Raw genomic sequence first — 23,169 nt, 5'->3', positions numbered from 1 at the left:
GACCCGAACATCACCATCCGGTAACGCTTGTTTACCAATTGCGTCTTAGCTATGTCTTTTTGTATATCAAGTGACTGTTCTATGTCTTCAATCTCACTCTTGTATGTCCCCTGACAATGTGATTATTACACGAAAGTACAACTTGGCAACTTACCGTGCTTCATTTTCCTCGTGGTTATATGCATAAACTAGTTTACGCGCAGTATTGTGACCTCTTGCTCGTTCATATGCACTATATTCATATATATATATATATATATATATATATATATATATATATATATATATATATATATATATATATATATATATATTGGTTCACTTCCCTTCTGTGGATATTACTTTGGTTTCTGCTCCCGAGAGCTGGCTGCTTGTGTGCCCCCACCACTAGCTAGACCACACAATACTCGGTAAGCTGCTGCGACTCACGATTATTGTGTGGCCATCGAGTGTGGGCCGTTTTTATACCTGCTTCTTTCTTTACACTTCGAAGCTTCGGAACTCTCTATCTCATGTTTTTCCCAATAACTTTGATCCGCCACATATCAAAAGACAGGTCTTTCACTTCCTTCAAAATTCGTAAATACTTTCACTTGTGTATTCTTTTTCCATATATCATTATTCTCAGTATTTGAATTAAGGCCCGGCCTTGGTGTCCATAACTGGAGCCTTCAGCATGGGGGAGGGGAGAATATATATATATATATATATACTTGCTATCGCGGGAAATGGCGAATAGTATGAAAAAAAAAAAAATATATATATATATATATATATATATATATATATATATATATATATATATATATTATGTTATGTTATATTATATTATACTATTCGCCATTTCCCGCGTTAGCGAGATAGCGTTAAGAACAGAGGACTGAGCCTTTGAGGGAATATCCTCACTTGTCCCTCCTCTTTTGTTCTTTCTTTAGGTAAACTAAAAACGAGAGAGGATTTCCAGCCCCCCGCTCCCTCGCTTTACATATATTACGTTATATGGAGAGTATGTAGGAATGTTGTGACGTGGGTCGTGGATGGGTCGAGAGGAGAGTCAGTGTGAGGTTCGATTGTTGGGCCGGTGTTACAGCGGTAACATTATTGCTGGATTGCGTCAGTAACCAACACACGCCTTCACCCATCTTGTGGCTCACCTCAACTTCCATGGTTCCATTTGCTGCCATGTCCACTCCCGGGTGTCCAAAACACCACACTTCCTCCAGATTCTCTGTATTCAAACTCAAAACAAATCTCAAATCTCTCTCTCTCTCTCTCTCTCTCTCTCTCTCTCTCTCTCTCTCTCTCTCTCTCTCTCTCTCTCTCTCTCTCTCTGCCTTGCTTAAGCTTAATAAAATTGATTTTGTTCATATTTGCTCTCCTATTTCTCTTTTCACACCCCCAAAAAAAAGAAAAAAAAATCAGTGTCTCACTCTAATTGTCATCAGCAAACAGCAATTGACTCTTGTCCCATTCCCCACCGTTCATCCCCGACGTACATGAGATCTGTTCCTTTCTCGAAGACCCATGCTTTCAACTCCCTATCATTAAACAAATTTGACAGACATGATGACGACACACTTCCTTGCCGCAGACCCATCTTTACCTGGAACCACTCATTCTCCTCTCGTCCTATTAGCACACAAGCCTTATTCTTTCATAAAAACATTTTACTGCTTCTCACGCCATATATTCTTAACCCCAGCGTCCCTCCCAACACAACACACACACACACACACACACACACACACACACACACACACACACACAGCTCATCTCTTTCAACCGTGTCACAAAATGTCATGAAGTGTAGTTATGTTTGTTTGTCTGTGTGTAAAGTGTGCATGGAGACTGAGTAGTAAGTGCTCGGTGTCTTCGTCGTAGGTGCACCAGGGGCATGAGGGGTCGGTCTGGCATATTGTGAGACGAGGTATGTAGTGTTGAGGTGATGGCCAATGTGTAGACGGGAAGATGTAACTCACGTTTGTCTGGAGAGTGTGGCCTCTGACGGGTGTGTGTCAGGTGGGTGGGGGTTTCAGGCTGAGTTGGGAGGCCGGTTGTTTAGTGCGTGTCGGTAATTTGAGTGTTTTTCTTCAGTTATATTTGTGGTGGGTGGGGCATTTTTTTATTGGTATGGGGTGCTGTAGTGTGGTAAGCTTTATATTTCTGTTCGGGGTTGGTGATAGTTATGGTAAAGTGTGGGTGAAAGTGGTGTAGTGCTGATGTGTAGAATTGAGTGCCAGACATGTTGAGGTGGGACTATACTGGGAGGATCTTTGTGTCATTGTGTAGGTGTTGAGTGTGTGTGGTTGCTAGATAGCAAGCGATTGTTCGCAGGGCATTGTTCTGTGTGGTTTGCAACTTTGTTATATTTACTTTTGGTAGGACGGAAGACCAGGCAGATGAGGCGTAGTTTGAAATGATGAATTGTTTGTAGAGGATGTTAAGTGAGTCCTCTGCCAATATGGCCTCGCATGCGTCTATTTTTTTTTCTCTCTCTCTTTCAGCTTACTGCAGATGCACATTTACCCATCATCCCCAAGTGGTAGAATGACAAAGTATGTTGGTTGTGGGTGTCTTCTCTAGGACTGTTTGGTTCATGTGAGGAAGAGTTTTACACTCGTGTCTCACCATTTCATAACCCATACACACCCCCAGCTTATACATACCTTCATTGACCAGTCTGTAGAAGAGGATGAACAGCCGGGTGTGGTGTGAGCTGGCCGTCCAGGATACGAACGTTTGTTAGATCGATGGATGGCAACGCTAACCACGCCTCCTACGGCGGCTCGTAGGTCATGATGTAGGAGGTCGCACTGGTATTATGCTGCACTGTACCTGTCGTAGATGTTAATGCTGATGACCGGTAAAAGTTGACTAACCTCTTTGTCACTAGAACTACACTGGATAGCTGTTGTCCTTGTAGAAAACTCGCAAATGTAGACAAACTGAACGTCTATGAGAAGACGCTCACGTTCATTAGAAGTCGTATAGGAAGTTGGGAAGAATGGAAACAATTTTCAATGTCGAGATGTGCCTCAGGTCCGATGGTTGAAGATTATACGTAAATGATAAGTCCACAACGTCTGAACAACAGCTGAGGTGTTAGATTGCCATTCCAAGTACCTGGTTAGGCCTGGGTCGTGTTATCTTACCGTGTGTGCCACCCTGAACAGCCAGACCTGATAATGCTAACCATTGTCCTGACGGGAGGAGGTGGGATGGCTGACGGAGGGAGGAGGTTGGGATCCTGAGCAGTTTACTGTACCGGCACAACACCATGGCGGGATGGGTGACGGAGGGAGGAGGTTGGGATCCTGAGCAGTTTACTGTACCGGCACAACACCATGGATACCAGGGGTGGAATGATCGCAGGTGCAGAGCTATGAATAGGATTCATTTGTCGCGTCTTATACCGAGGAACGTCGAAGGGATAATATTCAGTGACTGTACTGAAGTGACTTGATACGGGTGACTGTTGTTGGAGGGAGGGTGTTGTTGTCAGCAGTGCAGGATCTAATTATGTTGCTGTGGTGTTTCCACGGAGATGGATGAGACTGATGATGTGGAAGAAGTTCACGGTGGTGTGGGATACAGTGTGGCGAAATATTGTTAAGGAAGTGGAGTCAGAATCCTTCCACCTTGCCAGTTAGTGGAGGACAGTTGTAACGGGTGTTTGATTGGACATTGTTGTAGTGTCCAGATCACTGTCTTCATAGTCATAGCTGTGCACAGTGGTATACGTAGCACAAGGAGGCCCTGGATAGCTCGCACATATGTGCGGGCTTCTGCTTCAGCGAGGCTGGGTAACACAATCATGCAGTCATGTGTACCTTTATTTCTTATTACGTAACCGAGCGTCGCATCCACACATAGCTCCTCCGTCCGAAGGTGGCCCTGTTGATACGCCGCGTGCCTGCCTCATAACTGATAAAAGAACGATAACGAGGCGTCCCGAGAACACGACAGGCAGCCTGGTCAACAATGTCTGGTGTCCCCAGCGGCGTGATGATCGCCTTCCTCAAGAAAAAGTCTCACGGCGGCCCCGCCTCGCGTGTCGCCACAGCTAACATTCAGGTGTTTTGTGGTGGTGATGTAGATCACGACTCGCGTGTCATGTGACGAATGTTCAGCGTACGGCACAACAGACATGTTCATGTTCATCGCCCCTCACGCTTGTGCATATGAAATGACCACATGTTGATAAACTCGCAAAAACTATGTTTTATTTATTTTTTTGTTGAGCGCAGTGGGTGACTCACGTAAACACCAGTTTATTATGGTGTAAAGTTTCACATGACTGAGGTTGATAATAGCACATGGGACTGGTGTCACTCATTATTATAGCTATGATGTGGAGTGTTAAAACCTCCAGTTATGCTCCTGAGAATGGACTGGCTGTCGTCTGGCATGACGGGCTGTGCAGGGAGTCATCCCCTGATCACCACTGTTGACAGTATAACACGTCGGGATTGTGTATGTAATCCCTAGATGAAGGTTTGACCTGACATGACCTCCTGGAGGTCAGGCGTGTCGTCACCTCCTCCCACAGTGCGTCTGAATACCATTATGTTCCTTGTGTTGATTGCCACACATTTTCCTCCGTAATTGCTCAACGGAATATGCTACCAGTTCGACTGCGATGTCCAGGTTTGGACTGAACATGATTTCACGTCCAGATGTGTGAAGTTTGCCCGGTCTGTGATCCTGTGGTTTTAAACATCGTAAAATAGTGATGAAAGAATTTGTCTGTGAAAGCCGCATGACGTGTGATCATACTGTATTACGCGTCTGTAACTGTTTGATCTCAGTAATGTGTTTTGATGTTTGTTTGTTGTAGTAGTAAGTACAATACTGAACAGTTGGGGAAGCAGTGTCACCTTACATCACGAGGAGTTACCACATGAAAGGATTATCTTATTCTTTCAGCTGTGATCTGTCCTTTGTCTGTGTAGGTGTGTGTTGTGAGTGTGAGGATATGCACGGACCCTCTTGATGTACACCCTTTGCTTTCACATCAAGAGCTGTATGTCTGCACACCTGCTCAGTATATGAATTTCTTTCCAAAAGAAGGAACAGAGCAAGGAGGCAAGCGAGGATTTTTTTTTTTTCCAAAAGAAGGAACAGAGAAGGGGGCCAGGTGAGGATGTTCCCTCTAAGGCCCAGTCCTCTGTTCTTAACGCTACCTCGCTAATGCGGGAAATGGCGAATAGTATGAAGAAGAATATATATATATATATATATATATATATATATATATATATATATATATATATATATATATATATATATTCTTTCTTTCAAGCCATTCGCCATTTCCCGCGTTAGCGAGGTAGCGCCAAGAACAGAGGACTGGGCCTTTTTTGGAATATCCTCACCTGGCCCCCTCTGTTCCTTCCCTTGGAAAATTAAAAAAAAAACGAGAGGGGAGGATTTCCAGCCCCCCGCTCCCTCCCCTTTTAGTCGCCTTCTACGACACGCAGGGAATACGTGGGAAGTATTCTTAATCCCCTATCCCCAGGGATAATATATATATATATATATATATATATATATATATATATATATATATATATATATATATATATTAGAATAAGACTTATATAAAGTTCTTCACTGAAAGATAGGTGTGTAACTACATGCAACTCGGGTCACTGTCCTCTCATGTTATTCATGCTCAGCTGTAGTGTGGCCTGGTAAGGCTTCATCATCCACACACTGGGTTATCTGGGTTGTTGTCCCGCCGTTCACTGGTCCCTGATATCAGCATGTCCAGCTTCATGCACGATTCGCTGAGTCTGAAGCTGAATAATTTCAGTTAATTTTTGCTGGGTGCAGGACTAACCAAGCGGCTGGACGAAATGTGCTGTTTAGTTAGAGAGAGAGAGAGAGAGAGAGAGAGAGAGAGAGAGAGAGAGAGAGAGAGAGAGAGAGAGAGAGAGAGAGAGAGAGAGAGTCTCTTATGTGCGTAATTGATATGTGTGTTTTACGGAAGAGAGTTTTACACTCGTGGTGCCCTATCTCTCAACCTTGTATGTTTGTATCATGTCTTTCCTCACGCACACACACACACACACACACACACACACACACACACACACACACACACTTACACACACACACACACACACACACACACACACACACACACACACACACACACACACTCACCAGCCTTAACCTAGACACTCAGTTTACCAACCGATCCCGAAGGCAGGATGAACGGCTGGGTTGGGTGTAGGCCGACTACCAAGCCTAGGTTGGCCCGTGCTGACTCATGGTCAGTAACACTAACCACTACACTACGGAGATCCGTGTGTACGGCTGTTTGTGTGTGTGTGTGTGTGTGTGTGTGTGTGTGTGTGTGTGTTTACGAGGGAAGTTGCCTAGGAATGTACGGTCTTGCTCCTTTCCTCTCATACTCTCCTATCTATCGTAGTTGGTTCATTGTTCATTGATAGACAGGTGAGTGAGGTGGTTCGTAAGCAGGTAGAGAGCCGGTAAGTCAGTAAGGTGGAGGAGAGTGTGAGGGAACAACCGCTGCTTGCCTTGACCCTGAGCCCGAGTGTCACCTGACCGCCTGACCCTCACCGCTGTCTGCGTCCCGCCTCTTGTGTGCCACGGCCAGAACAATACCCGGCTCGTATGATCGGTTATCTCCGCTGTGGTCTGCTACTGACGAGCGCTATGGTGTGGTCGGCCCAACAGGTTGGTAAACTGCTGCCCGTTCCACCGCGGATGCCCCCACAGCTCGTCAGGTGCAACACAGAGGTCCACAAAAGAGAGAAGCCGTAAATGCTTCGTTAGTTTTATGCCATAGAGGGGAAAAAAGATTTTCTTTAGAGCCTCTCGTCTTTTATGGAATATGTCATCAACTTCATCATGTGACCGCCGTATGCCTGAACACCACTCGCAGTATAAACTAATAGAGCTGAGCGAATCTGCTGGTTTTATAAACTCGGGCGCTGATGAGTTTCTGGTGCGAGATAAGCCAGGATGGTTTGTCCCGTCGACGCATGCACGGGCTGCCTCTTATACCAGCAGTAAGAGAGGGAGGAGACTGGCACTTGCCTCCTCCTCCGGTGATTTATGAAGGTTCTGCAAGATGATTTTGTTCGTGGGGACGCTGCCCGAGTCGACAAGAAGAGAGAGTGAGGGAGGCAGGTCCTCGCTGCACCCAGTATCGGGTGGAGACCGCTCGTCATTTACATGCAGAATGCTTGTTGCTATTTCGAGGTGAATGTAGAGTGTGCATTAGTGTCAGGTGGAGGGCAAGGGAACGGCTGATGGGGGCAGCTGGCTGTCTCCTGTGGGGTTTGTGAGCCGCCTCGTGTGATGCTTGTTGACAGTTACTGTCCTGTTAAGTGTGTGTGACAATATCTCTTCCTGCCTGCCTGCCTGCTACGCCGACAACTAGGATGCACTTGGGTATGTGTGCATGGATTTCGAGGTGGCTGTTATGCATGTCTGTGGTAGAGAGGTTGCTGTACATTTCCGTTTTGATGTTGCATTATCTTGCCTGGAGAGGTGGTTGTGCATGGCTGTGAGGTTGCTCTGCAGGTGAGGTTGCTATACACGTCTGTGGAGAGGATGCTCTGCACGTTTGCTTAATAATCCAACGTTTCAGAGTAAGCGGTTGACAACGACGTACACTTACATAGATGGATAGCCTGATAGGTAAATATTGATAGAAACGCATCTTATTAGATGCCAAGCATTAAGAGGAAAGGAGAGAATATGAGACAATGAAATGGAGCAAGACAGCGTGATACAGACAAGTGGATGCCACTCTACTCTCTAACTCGACCGCCAAATTTTTTGACGTCGTTTGATGGTGTGCCAGACTGGCGCTTGTAAACACTTGGTTTCCCTGATGTAGCCTCACTTGCCACTGACCGGTTATCGTGTTGTGTTGAGGCTGTGATGCTTGTATCAAAACGCAGGCCAGGTTTGATGTGAGATGTTCTGATACCTAACGTTTCCAGAAAATGAGACTGCCAAAAAGGGCATTTTTTTGTTTTTGTTTTCTCGAAATTGCTTAAAAGTTAGGCTGTGATATGTTGTCTGACTCTTACTGGAATTAGAAATGACTTGTGATGAAGATCCTCCTTGTATCTAAGGAGAAAACAGGCGACCCAGACGGGTGTCATTTTTAAAGATACTTGTAACTACGGTTGTGGTACTTGATCCAACATTGTGCTTTTATCATGCTCCCATAGACGGAGCTCTCTTCCCTGATTGGCTGTTTGGAGTATCCGAAGGGCAGGAGTGTATAGAGGTTTCTGCCAGCAAATAATCTAAGGTGATTCAGGACCTAATCTTGAAATTGGAATCAAGAAATCGCTTATCCTGGCAACGTGGAGTTTTCAGAAAATGTGACCGACATGTTTTTGTTTGATATTCAGAACTATATCGACATTTCTGTGAAATAACACACGAGATATCTTTATCTGAACTGTTCATTTGAATCGTGTAATGACCAGGTTGGCCCACAACAACATGTGACGTAATACGTTTGATTAGGTTCCTGAGGGAGGGAGGGGAACACCTGGTGAAGCTTTCTGGGGTCTTCTTTGCCACAGCCCGGGCTGGGCCCAGGTTGGATTTGTTCGTTGGTCGACCAAGCTGTTGGAAGCCTCAGCCCTCAAGCCCACACAGATCCTACGGGCTGACTGGTCTGGTACACGTTGTAGGTACTTATCCAGTGCCCTCTTGTGCACTGATGTTGTTTCTGATGATAGCAGTCATACCCAGTACCACTTCGTCAGTGACATGGCCGACCGTCTTCGGAGATAAGTTGTAGAAGTAAGATGGATTCACACTTTTAACCAACTCAGCTCGACGTTACAGAAGACGAACCGTAATGGTCAGATGCTGTGATGCCGAAGGGTCGCACCGTCGTGGTCAAGGATCGTACGAATGTACGATCATTACCAACAACACACTATACTACTTTGTTTAGTGCCAGTTACATCAGAGTTGAGGTACTCCTTGTCTCAGCTTACAATAAACACTCGTGATTATGACGCTGCCTCCGAATCTCCAGTGATGGCAAACTTCACCATTAACCCAAGCACTACCTTCCAATTTAACGAAATGAAGGAAAATATGAGGGTTGATTTGCTCAGAGGGAGAATGAATGGCTACTTTGATCATCCCAGTAAACAAGATTTTGGCAAATTTTGAGATTTGTTTTTAAGAAGTCATTTCTCGGCTGAATAAAACCCGATTGGCTGACTTGATCATTAACATTTACTCAAATTAGATGTCTTTGTGAAGGAAAACGTTTCGATGGCCGACATTTAAAGCTGAGGCTTCATGGCAGGTTGAAGCACAAGAGCGTGAGGTTGTTAACCACGCTACAACTTTCTTCAAGCTGAGGGCAGACGTCAGCAGTAGACACCTGAGTCAGTCACCTCTCAGTCATGGTGTATGACCTGTCCGAGCGAGACGTGCTCGATGCTCCCTCAGCCACAGCCAATATTACGAGAGAATGACAAGATCGCCTCCCACACTCCCTTATCCACCTTCTATCCCTTGTCTTTCCTTTTATCTCTCCTTTCTTCTTACCTTTGTTGCGTCATATCTTTTCTTTCTCTCCTCTTTACATCTCTGAGCTCTTGTCTCTAGCGGACTCGTATTTCTGAGACCCACATGTGTAGCTGGCCAGCGCACAACCGCTGCCTCCGCTTCCTTATGGGAACAGAATAGTGTTCCTGGACCTTAATGACCCTGTCAGGGAATCCCCTTTTTCCTGGGGTCCCTCCACGAGTCTTCCATGTATACCTACCCTGCCTGAGGAAGAGGAAACTACCTCGTCATCCTGCGCCACACGTCCGATATATACAAGGAGGGTTATGGTGAGGGAGCACGACACGCTGGAGAGTGTGGAGCCAGGGGAAGGGAGTGCCCTTGCTCGTCTGTAACGCAACGTTGACACGTCAAACGGTTTATCCACATACCGGACTGAGATGTAGATGACATGTTAATCCTTGTCTTAAATGATTGTTGGATTCTGATGTGTGCGGTATATTTGGCACCTGTGGTCGGTTCTTGCCTCTGATCTGTCAAGGTGGTGTTGCTGAGAGATCTTTCCTGGTGATTTTGGTCGAAAAATTAGAGAACTTTTACACGTAGATAAATGTTTAGTTGTAGAGTTATGCGTTCTGCCAGCTTGAGTTTTCCCTTTGATTATGTTGCTATCAGTTGACGGTTATGGCTGAGATTTTACGCATTATAATGTGAATTGCCTTTGATTCGTTGCGTTCAAAATATGGAAAAAGATTATATATATATATATATATATATATATATATATATATATATATATATATATATATATATATATATATATATATATAATTAGAAAGATAAGTAAATGTGTGTTGGTAAAATTTTGGTTAAGACCGGGCGAGTTTGCTGGTGCCAGCTCAAGTCGGGACTGTAGTGGGTGTGTGCAGGCAGAGTGGTGTGTTGCTCCTGTTTTCCCAGGATGATTCGTCCGGAAATTTTCCCTCTCTCACTCTCGAGAGAGAGATCGGATCTCCCGTTAACGCGGATTTGATTCTAAGCTTCGTTATTCCTGTGGTTTACATTGACTGCCACATTTGAGCCTCTTGTTCAGTCATTTTCTCTCATGTTGATGGTTTTATCTTGGGTGTTGTGTTGTCATCATCTTTGATCTGTTGGTAACTTGCCCTCTCGTTTGTGGCCGTTTGTTGCGTCCTGCGTCTCTCATCATACGCGACCAAAGTTTTGTTGCGTCTTGTATCATCATACGTCTCCAGGGTGTGTCTCATTCCGTTCATCGTGTATTAAGTTTGTTATGTTCTCACTCGTATCGTACGCATCTTCCATATTTTCTCATCGTCACCCAAACACCACTGTGACGGCGTCACTGAAGTTATTCCTTAGATTACGGACGCACGTGACGGTTCGTGTTATGCAGTGTGTGGACGTGCGTGACGGTTCGTGTCATGCACTGTTTGGACGTGCGTGACGGTTCGTGTCATGCACTGTGTGGACGTGCGTGACGGTTCGTGTTATGCAGTGTGTGGACGTGCGTGACGGTTCATGTCATGCACTGTGACGTGCGTGACGGTTCGTGTCATGCACTGTTTGGACGTGCGTGACGGTTCGTGTCATGCACTGTGTGGACGTGCGTGACGGTTCGTGTCATGCACTGTGATGTGCGTGACGGTTCGAGTCATGCACTGTGTGGACGTGCGTGACGGTTCGTGTCATGCACTGTGTGGACGTGCATGACGGTTCGTGTCATGCACTGTGTGGACGTGCATGACGGTTCGTGTCATGCACTGTGTGGACGTGCATGACGGTTGGTGTCATACACTGTTTGGACGTGCATGACGGTTCGTGTCATGCACTGTGTGGACGTGCATGACGGTTCGTGTCATGCACTGTGTGGACGTGCATGACGGTTCGTGTCATACACTGTTTGGACGTGCATGACGGTTCGTGTCATGCACTGTGTGGACGTGCATGACGGTTCGTGTCATGCACTGTGATGTGCGTGACGGTTCGTGTCATGCACTGTGATGTGCGTGACGGTTCGTGTCATGCACTGTGTGGACGTGCGTGACGGTTCGTGTCATACACTGTTTGGACGTGCATGACGGTTCGTGTCATGCACTGTGTGGACGTGCGTGACGGTTCGTGTCATGCACTGTGATGTGCGTGACGGTTCGTGTCATGCACTGTGTGGACGTGCGTGACGGTTCGTGTCATGCACTGTTTGGACGTGCATGACGGTTCGTGTCATATACTGTCAGGACGAGGTGCCGGTTCGTGACACGCTTTGTAAGGACGCACGTGATGATGCAGTTTGCGAGCGTGCTTGACCGTTCCTGTCATGCACTCAAGGAGGCATTTAGTTCAAGTCATGCACCGTCATAAACCTTTCATTTTCCACGTCACTGGTTGGCTTCCTTAGCTGCGAATATCCCGCTTCAAACTTGGTGGACATGCGTGTATGTTGGGTGTGGGTCATGTTGTCGTGTTCTGTGTACACATATATTGGCAGGAAGTGTAGAACCCCATGTTTTCTTCTCTGACGTGATTGCCTCTAATAGTGGAGGCTGGCGGAGGCTTTTGTTTGGAAACCTCCCCCACCTCTTCTTCTCCCCCCCCCCCTCTCTCTCTCTCTCTCTCTCTCTCTCTCTCTCTCTCTCTCTCTCTCTCTCTCTCGGATAAATGGCCTGACCCCCAGATATATGTTCTTAACGATAGCATTGTGCGAAAGAGCGGTGTTACCCTTTGGTGATCGAGTCGTCTTTATGCACACACAAAAGGCGGCCCAGACGACCTGAAGAGGATGAGAAAGCTGGCCAGATTCCGCAGCGGAGATGTTGCATGGGTTATGATGCATCATGAACATAGCTGACGTCCTGGTTCCTCTCCCAGTGTACTGGAGACTGGTGCTATGTGTATGGAGCAGTGAGGGCGTCTGTGTACTTGAGAATGGGGTAGTGCGTGGAGCAGTGAGGGCGTCCGTGAACTGAAGATTGGCTTGTGTGTGTGTGTGTGTGTGTGGAGCAGTAAAAACGACCATGTATTGGAGACTAGTGTGGTGTGTGGAGCATTGAGGGTGTCCGTGTACTGGAAACTGGGGTTGTCTGGAGAATTGAGGGCGCCCGTGTACTGGAGACTAGTGTAGTGTGTGGAGTAGTGTGGAGTGATCCTCCTTGACCCGATCGTGTCCTAGTGTGAACACCAGGTATCCTGATGACAAGTGGAGTGTGGGTTGAAGGGCAGCCCTTACACTAGCAAGGTTCTATCCTAGGAGTGGGTATAAGGTTGCTCCCCTGCCTCCCTCCGTAGCCTGGTAATCTCACCCCTCAATCCTGTTTTTCCTCCTCTCTCCCCCACCCTTTCCCTTATCTCGACTTCAGCATGACTCACTAAAGCAGAGACCCTCACAGTATTTGTGTTTTCGGTTTCTTTTTCTTTCCCTCTCGTCAGACGAGGAAGAGAAGTCATTGTGGAAGTAGCCAGCAAGTCATACGGCCGGCATCTCGGGTTCCTAGTCAGAACCTTGGGTGTTTATATCGCTTGGAGACCCCCTGTGTAAGCTTTCCCGCACTCACCACATCCGACCACGATCCCTGCCACAGACGTGGCCGCAGCCGCAAGCCAACGGGGAGGGAGAGGAGGGAGAGCTATCATCTCGGCCAAGCCAGCCATGATGACGGCCGGACCTTCCCACAGAATCATATGCGGGTCTTGACGCCCAGAAAATGTGCCGGATTCCCCAGGGCAGAGCTTTTACGTGCGAGTCCACTCTCTCTCTCTCTCTCTCTCTCTCTCTCTCTCTCTCTCTCTCTCTCTCTCTCTCTCTCTCTATCTATCTATCTATCTATCTATCTATCTCTCTCTCTCTCTTTCACACACACACACACACACACACACACACACACACACACACACACGAGTCGCACTCTTGCGCTTACGCTCTGGACACCGGCCATCACTACAAACGCTGCTTCAACATACCCCAGGACCCCCCTCGTGCCCACTATGCAACTACTGTAAAGAAGACACTGAGCGCTTACTGCTGATTACTCTGCTTTGTTTGCATACAGACACGCACACATACACACACATCAACAACATTTTATGACCTGTGGTCTCGACCGGTGGACATGGCCAGCTTCCTGGGTGCTGCAGGAGCCTCAAAAGTATAGAAGTAACTCGTGGGGTAATAATGCAAGGTACATATATATATTTAAGTATGAATGACATCAGCTGAAGGTGAGGAACTATCCCGTAAGCAAACACAGTACGGTACCCTTAGAGTCGTTATCCCTTCCCATCATACAAACCTGTTTAGTACTTGGTGTCTCAGGACCCCAGCATGAGTAGTTATGTTTTGTGTTGGGTGCTGTATAGCTCAGTGTGTTTACATACGGGTGAGTCTGATACACACCACTCAGTTCGCAGTCTGACAACTCAAGAAGCTTGGCGAGCTTTCCTGTATTCATGCTGTTGGTAGTCTTTCCCTGTTTTCTGTTACATCGGGTACTGCCCCCGGGAAGTGACTGCTGCCGTGTCTCTGCCATTAACTAGACCACGCAATTCTAGGCAAGCCACTGCTTCACGTGACTGCCGTGTGGCCGTTGGCATCTCAAGGAGTGCGCTGTTGCGATGTTTCCTTCTTTCCTTATATCGCTGAAGTTTGGAACTCGTTACGTTCCCATGTCTTCTTTTCTCCTTACTTTTACGCCCCAAGCCCCTTTTTGAAATGTTCATTTTCTTACAAATCTTTCAAGATAAAGCAGCAGAAATGCGTGAGATAGGTGACATGTAGCCACTCGTGTGATCCATGTACAGAGTTCACTGTGCTAAATCACACGGACTGCTGCTTACAGCCACAGAGACAGGACATAACCCGACGTGGAACTCTGCTAATCTGGTCCCACTGTGAGATCGTAGGCTCTCTCTCTCTACAGATTGATGGCGCGTTGATTGACTATAATGAATACAGCTTTCTGGAGTTCGGTGAACTTGGCAAAAACAAAAGAATGAACGATCAGGTGAACAAGTTTTAAACGAAAGGTACACAGCTGTAGAACATTACTACCGCATCTTTCTATCTCGTTCTGATTTAGGAATATTTTGATAAAGAGTTAGATTACAATTTGATTATACGACTGGTATGATATTGTTTCCCGTTTTCCTTTATGTTCACTTTCACTCTGTATGTTTGGCTTTAGATACTTAGTACTCGGAAAGAGAATTCTTCTTACGCAGTGGAAGCATCTTCAGTGTACCCCATATCTCCCCTTGTGTTGTTGCCTGCAGCACTGCACAGAACCAGTAAAAAGTGCCAACAAAATTGTTAGATTCCTGGGAAGAACTTTAGAATTTACGTCTCGGGAAATTATCCTCGCATTACAGCTCACTGGTGCGTCCCCGTCTTGAGTAAGGTATTCAGTTTTGCTCACCTTACTCGTGGAGAGACGTATGAAGAATGGAGAGAGCACAGCGGCGAGATGATCCTCGGCCTGAGGAACAAATCCTACTAGAGCTGATTGAACGAATTATATCTGATCAGCTTGGAATAGAGAAGGTTCGGAGGTGATCTAATACAGAGATTCAATATTGATAGAGGCTTAGATAACCTGTATGTAGCGACATCATGATAGATGCGTGTGATTTCACTCGTAGTAATGGATATATAAACTCCTGGGCAAACGTTTAACCTCGAGTGAGGCGAAGTGCTTTTTCTTAGACGTGATTGTTTACATTTAGAATGAGTTACCAGTTAGAGCAATTGAAAACCGTACCATAGACTCGTTTAAGCATAGACTTGATCAACGTTTTTCTACTGAGCAACGACTCACAGTATTTGCATCTCCTTAGCTACACGATCAGTCTACAGGTCTTCGGCTTTAAAGATCTGTATGTATTTCTACTCATCACATTAATCCATAAATTTCTGATCTCCTCCCTCAACACAAACTACCTCGTTAAGACCCATTGGTGTGTTGCTGTTTGTAGTCAGTGATATTCAGTGTTGTGTGTGACTTGCGGGTGTTGAGTGGGTGGGTGTGAAGCGTGTAGCATGTGTGTTGCTGCGTGTGATGGGAGCGTTGGTGTATGTAGGTCGAGTTCTCCTGTGTTGAAGTAAGCGTTGTAGCGTGGTGAGTGATGGCGGGTTCAGGAGAGTCATGTAGCGTGATGAGTGATGGTAGGTGTCAGGAGACTCGTGTAGCGTGATGAGTGATGGTAGGTGTGAGGGGACTCGTGTAGCGTGATGAGTGATTGTAGGTGTCAGGAGACTCGTGTAGCGTGATGAGTGATGGCGGGTTCAGGAGAGTCATGTAGCGTGATGAGTGATGGCGGGTTCAGGAGAGTCATGTAGCGTGATGAGTGATGGTAGGTGTCAGGAGACTCGTGTAGCGTGATGAGTGATGGTAGGTGTCAGGAGACTCGTGTAGCGTGATGAGTGATGGTAGGTGTCAGGAGACTCGTGTAGCGTGATGAGTGATGGTAGGTGTGAGGGGACTCGTGTAGCGTGATGAGTGATGGTAGGTGTCAGGAGACTCGTGTAGCGTGTGGGGTGCGTGATGGTAGGTGTCAGGAGACTCGTGTAGCGTATGAAGTGAGTAATGGTAGGTGTCAGGAGAGTCATATATGTAGCGTGTGAGGTGAGTGTTGGTGTGTTTCAGGAGAGTCATGTACGTAGCGTGTGAGGTGAGTGTGTGTGTGGTGTCAGATATTTACATGTATAGTGGATGGTGTAGTGGGTGTCGTGAGGCGGGGCGTCCTGGCTGGCCACGCTGCTCTATATTACCTCCACCAGTCACCAATATTGTTGTCCCACTGTCTCTCTCCGCTAGGGCCGCTGCTGGCGTTTTGGCTTTTGTGTGTTTGTTGCCGAGAGAGAGAGAGAGAGAGAGAGAGAGAGAGAGAGAGAGAGAGAGAGAGAGAGAGAGAGAGAGAGAGAGAGATATATATATATATATATATATATATATATATATATATATATATATATATATATATATATGTGTGTGTGTGTGTGTGATTTCATTCACAATGGATTTGACTATTTGTAGTCTTTATTTGTATTATATTAGTAACCTGCATTGTTCACAAATTAGAAAATTAATTGCATGTATCATTTACTTCGTACATTTACAGATAGCTGTATGCATCTATTCACATTTCTCCTAACTTTAATTTCATATCTGTAAGATATACTGAGCAGTGGATTTATTTTCTCTTTTTGAAGAATTGATGCATTGAATTATTTTCTTAAGCCAACAAAATTTTAAATGTGGTTTGTGGGCTACATACTTAGACAGAAGCTCATGAGTAAACTTCAGATTATTCTTGGATAGTTTGCATTTCATAAAACAACCATCATTTATTTTGAAGCAACCCAATTCTTATGTTGTCATCTTAAGATGCATGAAATGGTGGCATCAGGAGGAAATTTCTGTGTACTATCTTGAGTGACCCGTACAGTCTACATAATATAAAGCTTGAGGTTAGATTATGATGGTACATCATATTTCCAGAGTACTGGGAATATCATATTTCCAGAGTACTGGGAATATCATATTTCCAGAGTACTGGGAATATCATATTTCCAGAGTATGGGAATATCATATTTCCAGAGTACTGGGAATATCATATTTCCAGAGTACTGGGAATATCATATTTCCAGAGTATTGGGAATATCATATTTCCAGAGTACTGGGAATATCATATTTCCAGAGTACTGGGAATATCATATTTCCAGAGTACTGGGAATATCATATTTCCAGAGTACTGGGAATATCATATTTCCAGAGTACTGGGAATATCATATTTCCAGAGTACTAGTATACTAGATCCTTTTGAGAAAGGACAATGCAGTGATTTTTTGTAATTTTTTTACAGTTTATTGTAAAATTGCTTTGTGCTTTTGTGATATAATTTTTGTGTACTAAGTTATGGAATAGTTGAATTTTTCATGTAAATAATTTACAGTAGATGTCCCTGGGGATAGGGGAGAAAGAATACTTCCCACGTATTCCCTGCGTGTCGTAGAAGGCGACTAAAAGGGGAGGGAGCGGGTGGCTGGAAATCCTCCCCTATCTTCTTTTTTTTTTTTTTTTTATTTTCCAAAAGAAGGAACAGAGAAGGGGGCCAGGTGAGGATGTTCCCTCAAAGGCCCAGTCCTCTGTTCTTAACGCTACCTCGCTAATGCGGGAAATGGCGAATAGTATGAAATATATATATATATATATATATATATATATATATATATATATATATATATATATATGTGTGTGTGTGTGTGTGTGTGTGTGTGTGTGTGTGTGTGTGTGTGTGTGTGTGTGTTTAAAGTGCATGACCTCGTCAGGTGAGGGTCAGTTTAGAAGGTTAAGTAAGAAATGTGATCACCAGAAACATGGGTCGGGTCACCAAAGCTATATGTCAGGTGACCACAGGCAAGAGTCGGGTGATCAAAGGCAAATGTCAGGTTATGGATAAGCTCACAGACGTGTACATGTTGACAGGTATGAGAGGATCTAACTTGTACATGTCGACAGTTCTTGTGGTTATGAGAGGATCTAACTTGGACATGTTGACAGTTCTTGTGGTTATGAGAGGATCTAACTTGGACATGTCGACAGTTCTTGTGGTTATGAGAGGATCTAACTTGTACATGTCGACAGTTCTTGTGGTTATGAGAGGATCTAACTTGTACATGTTGACTTCTTGTGGTTATGAGAGGATCTAACTTGGACATACATAGATTACTGGTGAAGCTGTCTTTGATAATGGCAAATTGTGTAACATCTGTCTGTAATTGAATGACGAAGTACAGTTATCTGAGCCTTGTTCAAGTCAGTAGGATAACTGAAGTCTGGCTTTTACGCTGCAAACTTTACCACAAGATTAACGTCACCAGATACGCCCTAAAGCGCCGGTGTTACTGGCACAAATCAAATCAGTCGCTTTAGCTGAAGCAGAGCATTGGACCCTCCCTCTATACTGATGCCGCTTTATTCTTAGGTTCAGTTCATTTCCACTTTGTTCCAAGTAAACTTTAATGCATTTTTTGACATGGCATCTGGTTTACATAATCGTTTGAATTTTGAGGCGTTTTTTTATATAGGCAAGTGTCTTTCATGCATTGTTGATATAAAATTCCTTAAGTAGCTGGGGCAGTCCCAGGGGGTTGTTGTTTTCAGTACAGTAAGGTTCCTTTGCTCTCGTGCTGAAATATATGTTTCTGGCACTATGCAAAGATTACTTATTGAAGGTCTCGGGGGTACTGCAAGGACGATGCAGGTTCATCCGTTTCAGAAATTCTATACAGCAGATGCGGTACGCACGAAGAAACATTGAGTTGAACATGGATTGGTTTAGTCTATCCTGGTGAGCTGAAGAGAAGTGTATACATGAGCAGACACTTGTAGGTTTTCTAAAAAATTGCTAATGTTCAGCTGGTTCATATGTCTGTGCACCAACCATGACCTCCTGTAAAGGCAGACTACCCTTATATTCTTCTTCACAGGTCACCTGATGCATTGCATTCCTGACTCGTCCTTCATATATATATATATATATATATATATATATATATATATATATATATATATATATATATATATATATGTAGTGTGTGTGTATCCTGGGCGCGTCTCTCAGGTGGTGGATGAGGGATCCTAGCTTAGTTTAGGTGCTCCTACGGGAGTCGTGACCCAAAGCAGCGCTGACAGACCCTGCTCGCCGAGCACTGTAACCCCCAGCACGAGCTCCCTAAAGAAACCTCGGAACTGGCAGCAACGATGCTCTTTACTGACAGGCTGAAAGCCCTACCTGGGAACAAAAACGATATATATATATATATATATATATATATATATATATATATATATATATATATATATATATATATATATATATATATATGATGCACAAATAACTATGACATCCAATCATTTCGGTTTGCTCGATTATTTGTACTGTCATGTCCGGTTGCTTACCACCACTTGGAGTGTTATGTAACCGTTTGTGTTATGTATGTTATCGCCCTCACGCGGCGAGCCATCAGCCACCTTCTGTGACATGTGTCAGGTACTATCTGGCCTGTCGGGATATCAAGGGAGGACCGTGCTGTTTACTCGCGTCCACCTGACTAACTCGGCCTCTTGACGCTTTGATAACTCCGGCGGCGGGTCGTCTCCACGGTTCCTTCTTGTACCTGCCTTCCTGCCCGACACTGTGGCTCCCAGGTGTCAGAGCCGCCAGGTTGTTATGATCGACTGTGGTTCCGCCGCCCTGAACATCGTGTGTGGACAGAGGTGTACGTCCCCCAGCAGTAGTGGGTAGAGGACTCGAGCACCAGTAGAGTTAGGTGTACCTGACGTGGGTCATGATGAAGGTCTAGCGTGTGGTGGTGAGGAAGAGTGAGTGAGTTAGGGCATGAGGGCGTGTTACATTTGTGCGTCCATGAACCGTTGGCCACACTTCCCAGAGAAGGTCGGACATACCGGGAGATGAAACTGTACTGTATAGGAGTAGCCTAAGTTATTCCCTCGCAAGGCTCTTCGTGTTTCAGGCTAGCGATCTCCAGGGTTTTAACGACGTATACTTAACTGCTAATGTGCTGTTATCTCTTAAAGTTGTTTGGTCGCGTGATGAAACTGACAAAGTCTGAGCAGTAGAGCGTGGTGTTTGGGAAATTCCCCAGCTGTAGAATTTTCGCAGAATACAAACTGTTGTAAAAGATTTACCCGGGCAAGGAAATTCACGTCAATCATACATACATTTGGTATGGTAAATGGACGACCATATCTCGATTCTCGCTCAGGTTGTGTTGGTGATGCACGGAACATTACTATTATGTTTACATGGAGAAGGATTGGCGGGTGGTTAGGTTAGGATCATAACTTCAGCTGTGTTGAGAATGAATAACTCGTCAGTTACATCCGTTCACTTGTCTCATGCATCGTGTGACTCACTGAATAATCACATCATTAATTATTGCACAGAATTAATGTATATTATGGGAAAGACTGTTACTTGTAGTGGTGGCAGTAGTATTTCTCGTGTAAGTGACCCCATCTCCACCATACCTAAGAGCAGTTCCTAACCAGTGATGTACAAGTCAAGGGTATAGCAGTGTGGGTCCTCGTCGCCTGCGTTGGGTCTGGTCTGGCGCAAGAACTTCCTGGAGTCTCTTCTTCCAGTGGCCTTAATAGTGCCACAGAAAGGGTTGACTTTAGAGAGGCAGTTTCTCCACCAAAGTTGAAGTGAAGCGTCCTTGATGCAGCGAGACAGTAAGTTGTGGAGTGTGGCGAGGCACGGCATCGTCCCACGCACACTGCCACTCAACATTTATTGCACATAAATAGATAAGAGTCATTATTGATCCACTGTCCCATGATTTAACCACCGTCGTCATCATTATAACCGACATCACTACTACCATAACCATAGCCACGACCGGCGCCACTACCATAGCTTCTGCCATCACCATTGCCCAAGCCACCGCAATCTCCTTTGTGCATAATCTTTCCCTGTGTATCTGGTGAGGCAGGTTGTAGACGGACCGTGGACCAGACCATCCCTGGGGAAGGATGGTTGTAGGTTGGGTTGTGGGTGTTGATGACAGCCGCTCGAGACAGGAGTTAGGTAAGGCTTGATGGCCAACGACGCAGATAACCTGGCTGATGAGAAGAGCAGCAGTACTGTATGGTGCCGCACCGAACTGTGGACGTGAAAGACGAGCCTCAGAGAAACATAGTGTATATATATATATATATATATATATATATATATATATATATATATATATATATATATATATAAATGAGTGCGTGGTTTCCCACGTATTCCCAGCGTGTCGTGGAACGTGACTATAGTGTGCGAATGAAGGAGCTGGAAGCCATCCCTTCCTAGTGTTGATATGGCTGAAAATTAGAACAGAAGACGGAGCCAGGTGAGGAGGGTTCATCATCCTCAACGGCTTAGGATGGGGAGTCTGAATGAGTGTGGATGTAGCCAAGATATGAAATGGGAGTTATGTGGTAGTGGTATACCTGTGGAGAGAAACCTGTATGTTTTAACTCTGAATGAAAGCTTAAGGGAATGGGGTAAGAATGGTTGGGTAAAGTCAGGGATTAGTGTGAGGGCGAGAGTAAAGGAATATATATATATATATATATATATATATATATATATATATATATATATATATATATATATATATATATATATATATGTATATATATGTGTGTGTGTCTGTGTGTGTATATATATGTGTACATTGAGATGTATAGGTATGTATATTTGCGTGTGTGGACGTGTATGTATATACATGTGTATGGGGGTGGGTTGGGCCATTTCTTTCGTCTGTTTCCTTGCGCTACCTCGCAAACGCGGGAGACAGCGACAAAGCAAAATAACAAAAATAATTATATATATATATATCTTTTTTTCTTTCATACTATTCGCCATTTCCCGCGTCAGCCATCATGTAGCGTTAAGAACAGAGGACTGGGCCTCTGCGGGAATATCCTCACCTGGCCCCCTTCTCTGTTCCTTCTTTTGGAAAATTAAATATATATATATATATATATATATATATATATATATATATATATATATATATATATATATATACTATTCGCCATTTACCGCGTCAGCGAGGTAGCTCCAGGAACAGAGAACTGAGTCTTTGAGGGAATATCCTCACCTAGCCCACTTCTCTGTTCCATCGTTTGGAAAATTAAAAACGATAGGGGAGGATTTCCAGCCTTGTACGACACGTACGACACACAGGGAATACGAGGGAAGTATTTCTTTTCCTATCCCAGGGATAATATTATATTATATATATATATATATATATATTTCAGGAGTTGCTTTTATCTTTATGAATAGACTCTTCCAGCGCTCAGAAAACTTGGCTAGCCGCCCATGTCCATAGGTCGGGGCTATAGGTAGTAGTGTAGTGGTTTTGTATGTGCGTCTGTGTGCGGAGTATGCAGGGCCATTTGAGTAGTAAGTGCCCGGTGTCTTCGCTCTAGTAGTTACATCGTGGGCATGAGGGGTCATGGGATGTGGTGAGACAGTGTTCGTAGTGTTGCAGGAATGGTTAATGTCCGGAGCTTAGTGGGGAAAGTGTGAAGTGTGTTTGCATAGGGTGTGTTAGTTTCTGATGGTCTGGTGGGATGGATTTTAAGCTGGGATGGCGGTTGTTTAATGTGTACCGGGTTATTTCAGTGTGTATGTGTTTTGTTATTGTTGTTTTGTTGGTGTTGGGTTAATTAGTGAGAAGCGGTTGCTTAAGTGTAGAGGCAAGAAGGGTAAGTTATGTCAACTTTAGGGTTAGGTTAGGTTAGTTATGGAAAGGTTTGGATGGGAGGGAGTCTACTGCATATAATTGAGCGCCGAGCATGTCAAGGTAGAATGGTATTTGGAGGATCTTTGTTCCACTGTGGAGGTATTGAATGTCTGTGGTTGCTGGACAGCCAGTGATTGTACTGAGTGAACTCTTCCGTTTGGTTTGCAGCTTTGTTATATGTAGAAACAGGAGCAGTGGAATTGTTTGTTGAGAATGTTAAGGGATCCTGTTTCTTGTCCATATATATATATATATATATATATATATATATATATATATATATATATATATATATATATATA

At 44.8% G+C, this 23,169-nt stretch overlaps 1 protein-coding gene across 19 annotated transcripts in view; it reads left to right on the top strand.

The window, feature by feature from the left end:
* The window catches only part of by (focal adhesion protein tensin), a 1,595,780-nt gene that overhangs the window by 698,957 nt on the left and 873,654 nt on the right, over positions 1–23,169 (top strand). The window lies entirely within an intron of this gene.

Source organism: Panulirus ornatus, chromosome 6 (genome assembly GCF_036320965.1).
Source record: "Panulirus ornatus isolate Po-2019 chromosome 6, ASM3632096v1, whole genome shotgun sequence".
In the NCBI taxonomy this organism is placed as follows: Eukaryota; Metazoa; Arthropoda; class Malacostraca; order Decapoda; family Palinuridae; genus Panulirus; species Panulirus ornatus.
The sequence above is the reverse complement of the archived record's forward strand: the minus strand, read 5'-3'. Positions and strand labels throughout refer to the sequence as shown.